Here is a 5,647-nt window from a genome sequence, read left to right on the forward strand (position 1 = left end):
AATTCAGGAAAGGTCGGTACTGCCTTGTCAAATTCCCTTGATTCTACTATTTAATTGTCGTTTGCAACTCAGGTGGAAGCAACTCTTTTTGAGATCTGGGCAGTAGAGCTTCACAGATCCACGATAATCAAATGTTATGGCAAAATGAGGTCCCAGATTTGGATCTGGTCTCCTGTGTCATACAAGATGGAGCAGCCAGCAAGCCAAGTAAACAGAACTGGATGAACCGGATCTTTCTGTTTTGGAAGCTTAATAATAAAAATATCTAGGATTCTATTTGACTTTGCTCCCTTTTTGCTTTAAAGAAAAAAGCAGAAACCTTTTTTTTGCTGTAAGATAAAAATGCATTCTGAAAGAAAAAACTGAGATACTTGAAGAAATGTTGGCAATTACAGATTTTGTCTTCTTCATATTTTTCACCTGTTTCTAAAATTAAAACTAGGGACCGTACCTGACAAAAAGTAGCAAATAGTTTTGGCCACTTTCAGACTGTATTTGGGGGATAAATTGATTATTCGTTAAAGATTACAGTCCCATGGCATGCTTTCATCATTCCATGGATTTGATACCACTTTGCTACATATTTGACAGAGAGGGTTTTTTTGTCAGCTGTGGAGAACTTCAGGTGGGATGCACTTACCTGTACATAAGAAAGCTTTTAAATTTCTCCAGGACCAGTTAAGGGAGAGAAAGTCACCACTTCCTAATTTCCCTTTTTATCTGTTTGTTCACAAATCTGAAAGAGCCCCATAAGACTTCTGAAAACTACCAGTCAGAAACTTTAAAAATCTAGAAGTAGCTTTAAATAAACCAACTGGGGAATCAACAATTTTGCATTAGAAAGTCAAATGTACCAATGTAGTTGTATTCCCTGGAGTTGGGGCTGGGGTCAGCTCTCTCCAACCACGTCGCCAGCGTGACTGCTTACTCTCATGGTGGTTGACTTCAAGAAAAAGCCGCTGACAGCCCGCATGCCCCATCCCATTTGGGCAATCATGTAAAATGCACGTTTTGGCTTTGGCTCCGTGTAAGACAGACCAGCTTCAGTGTGCGGCAGAAGCTCGGCTCGCAATGGGAAGGTGTTTCCACCCATGGGAATGACTCGGGACGTCACGGTTGCATCGGTGTTGGGGTGAGGCATGGAGGGAGGCACTCAAGCACAGGTATGGCGAGCCTGGTCTTGGGACAGCATTGCCTGAGCCCAAGAGATCTTGCTCAGTGTTGTCAGTAGCTCAAAGGAAAAGAGGCTGAAACCACCCCCTGGACGAGCAGGGAACAAGATGTCTTGGGGGAAAAAGAGCATCTCCAAGCTGGCAGCTTAAAGGCGAGGCTGCTCCTGCAGTTCCTGAGTCCCTGACCACACTACTGGGTGCACCTACACCAGCGTTTTAGTCTGGATCGAGAGAGCGCTTTGGACCTCACCCACTTGTCCTAACTTAAGCGCCAAGGTTTGCACCATGGGAAGGAGCCAGAGCGTGGCAGCTGGAGTCCTGGCACGGGAAACAAAGTTTGACAGTGCTCTCCAGCATTGCGCCTCGTGTGCTCCAAGCATTAAGGGGCATCTGCATCCCCGGGACAAAACTAGAGTTCCAAAACTTCTGTAGTGTGGAATGGTTGTGCTGTAGAGGTCTGCTCCTCTAGCACCACTGATAGGGGCACGCACATGGGTAAGGTGAGGAGTTTGTCTGACAGGAGGGAAGGAACCCATTAAAGTTTTATCACAAGGATAAATGGGTTAAACGTGGCTTTCTCTCATTTACGTTATCTGCCTCTCTGTAAAGCTTCGTAAGTGTGATGTTTGCTCTATATTCTGTAAATAAATAGGGTTTTTTTTTCCTTGTATCTAAATCTAGCTTGAACTAAGAGCAAATTTGGCAGCAAGGAATTCCAATCCTACAGGTTCAGTAATTCTTAAAACTGTGGCACTAGAAAACTTCGGTGTATCTAGTACCTTAATGCCCTCCTCCCACATGGTTCAGTTCCTCAGAACTACAGCAGCTGGGGTAGGAGTTACTGGTAGAGAAGTCGGTGGAAGAAAACAGCATAGTTTTTATGCAAAAAGTCCTTTAGCATGTGCAGTAGTGGAAGCAAGCCTGACTCCCAAGGACTGCACAACAACAGCACATCTGTTAAAAGGGAGAAAGACAACTGGAAAACTGCTGGGCACTTGCCTTTAAAATCTATTCTAGGTAAAATATGTGCTTGCTCAAAATATGTTGGAGTAAAAAGCTTAGTATTTGTCAAATAAGGCATAATTTGTCCTCAGATGACTTTTTCAGAACAGTAGTTTCTAACACTTTGTTATGTAATTGTTGCAATTCATAGATTTCTATATCTGGTACACTTAGAATGAAAATACATTAAAAAAGTGGTTGAGAAACATAATTATAAATACTACAGCATACTTTGCAATTTGATTCAGGAAGAAAGCTCTCGCATATAGACCACTGACATTTAATGACAAAATGTTCTGCAGGGGATGGTACCTAAGAAGTCAATGTCACAGTAAGGGCATGAAATTGGAGGAGAAATGGTTACGTCTACATACTGTGGTTACCAGCCGTTGCCTCCCTCAGGAGAGGAAAGAAGAAATGGAAAATAGACTGCAGATCTATACAACTGAATAGCAATTAAGTGACTAGAAATCATTCCCAGCACTCTAAGACTACAGGAGGGGAAGCTGCGTTCATGGTATATGGCATTCCAGTCTGCCTCCAGAGTTATTTACCAGGGACAAGGTTCTCAGACACACTCTGGGATTTTTATGGCTCCTGTGTGGCAACCCCAGAAGCAGTAATGCCGATTCCCTGCTCCCGATGGGAATGACAGCAGGAGTGAAAGCTTGCACTGCTTTGCTGGAATTTTACTGGTTTGCGACTCTGACTCAGCCAGATGCAGTTGACACATAAAAAAATGTCAAAGATGGTGTTTACTGCTGGCACCACACTTTAGTCAGGCTTGAAAACAAAAAAGAAAGGAAATAAGAAACATCTGGCTCTAATTAAGGCTTAAAAGAAATGGAGGAAAGCAGAGGAAACATGTCTAGTACTCAAAAATGGTTTTGTCTCCCCGCAGCTGCATCACGTATATAAATTTGCAAGTAATAAGGATTTCTTTTAGTTTGATTATTCTATCATATAAACATGGTTTAATATTTTCATAAATAAAGGTGTAAGATCCTTTGGGATGTATTTATTGATTTGTTTTGGTTTTGCCATCTGGTTCCTTATGCCTTTTTTTTTTCTTTAAGGTTTATATAAAATATTCATGTCAAGTTAGAAGTCCCCAATTTTTTATGCTTACAATCCTACTTCCACTGACAAACGGTCTTCCATTTGCAAACCTGGGCTTGCAACCCAAGGTTTTAGACTCACAATATTTTATATATCTAAACACAACATTCCGCTCAAAGATGTCTGTGATGACGTTAGCTGTGTAAAGGGTTGAAGCAGGGATGTTGTTTCCATTGAACAGAAAGGGTATAGTCAGTAACCACAAGAATTAATTCTTAGTTCCTTCCAACTTTGTTATTAAAATCTCTGCAAGTATGCAAAGTCCCTGCTATCGTCTAGCAGCATTTCTACTAGCAAAGGACCCAGACCTGTGATTCAGAAGCTGGGTGTGCTTTTAACACATCGTAAACCTCAGACTTGGTGTTATGTTGGGTGTTGCTTGACTTAATGTTGCCGAACTATTCTGTGACTCAGTTTCCCCATCGGCAAGATCCAGTCTGTCCGAATCACGCCTGGTTCTTGCTTTGCTCTGTACAAGTCCTGCATAGGGACATGCCGCTGCTCCTGCCGGAACAAGGGGACACCTCTGCTGCCCTGCCCCACAGAGCCCCTGCGCAACCCCCTCGGAAGAAATGTGCCGGTTTGCGTTTTCGTGAGTTAAGAGACTCGAGTGTCCCCTCTGTGCCAGGGAGATGGCTGTTTCCTCCCACCCTTGGACTCCCTCCCACCCACCGGCTGCATGCCACGGCCCCCGCGCCCTCCTCGCACCACCGTGCCGATTCCGGCACCGAGGCTCTTTTTCCTTCTCTGTTTTCTTTGCTAGTGAGAATAACACGGAGAAAGGAAACATCTAGGACAAGAGACACACTCGTAACGCAACGGTTACCGCAGATGGGCAGGCAGATGCAGAGGGACAGCAAACAGCCCTGTCCCACCTGGAGGTTTATCCCAGTACCAGTCACTGGTGCGGCAGCATGGCCCGCCTTTAACTAAAACCTCTGCGAGCGGATTGTTAAGACATTTGGCTGGCTGAAAAAGCATATTAAAAATTTTGGAGCTCCCATTCCTAAATGTAATCTTAATTATTTCAGTCTTTCCTACGTCCTTAGGTGCTTTCCTCAATACAGTGTCTTGATCACTAAAAAGTAGATGTTTGGTATTTTCCATATCGACTTTTTGAATATGAGAACGAGTATTTTTATGAATATTTTGCAGATTGCCACCAAAGAGATTAAATGCATACCTTATCTTACTCATCTTTTTTCTTGATAAGAGAAAAAAAGGTCTTAATAATCTGTAAGGGGTTAAAGAAACAGTAGTACCTAGCAGTTATCAGTAGCAGTATCAGTAGTATCTAGTAGCTAGACCATTGGGCCACATCCCAAGAGACTTGAGCCCTTTTTTTGACAGGATTTCTGTGTATCCTTGGCATTTCACATCATTTTTTTGAGGCCTGCTTCTAAAATTGAGATGGAAGTGCTTTGGTAATTAAAAAAGCCAAACAAACCTCCTTTCCTCACTGATGAAGAACGCCATCTAAAAGTAAGGTCCTGTTCCTACTTACATGCAGGGGATTCATCTACTGATCACTGATGATAAAAAAGACAGTGTTTATTCCAATTAGTTCTTTTAATAGCTCTATTTGCCTCTTCACTTTGACTGTGATATTCATCTCATAGCTTTTATTTTGTCAGCGGGAGACACGCTAGCGTGCAGAAGAAGATGCTGATTTTGGCAGTTCTGGTGGTGTAACTTTTCTTTCTGCTTCATATTTTACTTGTGCCTTTTACCTGTTTTCTTTTTCTTCCCCACTCTTGTCCAGGTGAATCAGATGTCCTGGGAATTTGCAGACATGGATTTTACTCCCAGTTGCGCCGGTGCCTGCTGAGTGACCATATTTAATGGTGGAGGTGCACGAGGGGATGCAACAAGGCTCTGCCCTGCCTGTCCAAATGATGTAGTATGGAAATACCATTTACTCTCCTGAAAGTGCATGCCAAGTGCCTGATATAGGCCAGTCCTATACACACGCACATATATCTCTCTCTCTTCATGGAGATGCCTTGCTTGGAGGGAAGAGAGGTTCGGTGACATGGCTTTGAGCCATGGTGTGCACTCAAATAACAGGCTCTAGCTCTTATCAGTATAAATGTAGCTGGGTGTCTGAGCTGGGACATTTTCCTGCAGCAAGTAGAAGACGTGACATTTAATGCCTTGATAAGTGAAATGTTTTATTGGGTGGAAAATGATAGAAATAATGGTGTGCTACTTCTCCACCAAACCTTTTTTTTTTTCCTAAGTGGAACAGAAAAGGTTAAAGTTTTAGCAGTAGACAAGTAGTTAATGGTTTATCCATCACAAGGTTATGAATGTATAATACCACTTTATAGCAGAGCAGGCTGTCTGCACCACAA

This window comes from Accipiter gentilis, chromosome 21 (assembly GCF_929443795.1).
Source record: "Accipiter gentilis chromosome 21, bAccGen1.1, whole genome shotgun sequence".
In the NCBI taxonomy this organism is placed as follows: Eukaryota; Metazoa; Chordata; class Aves; order Accipitriformes; family Accipitridae; genus Astur; species Astur gentilis.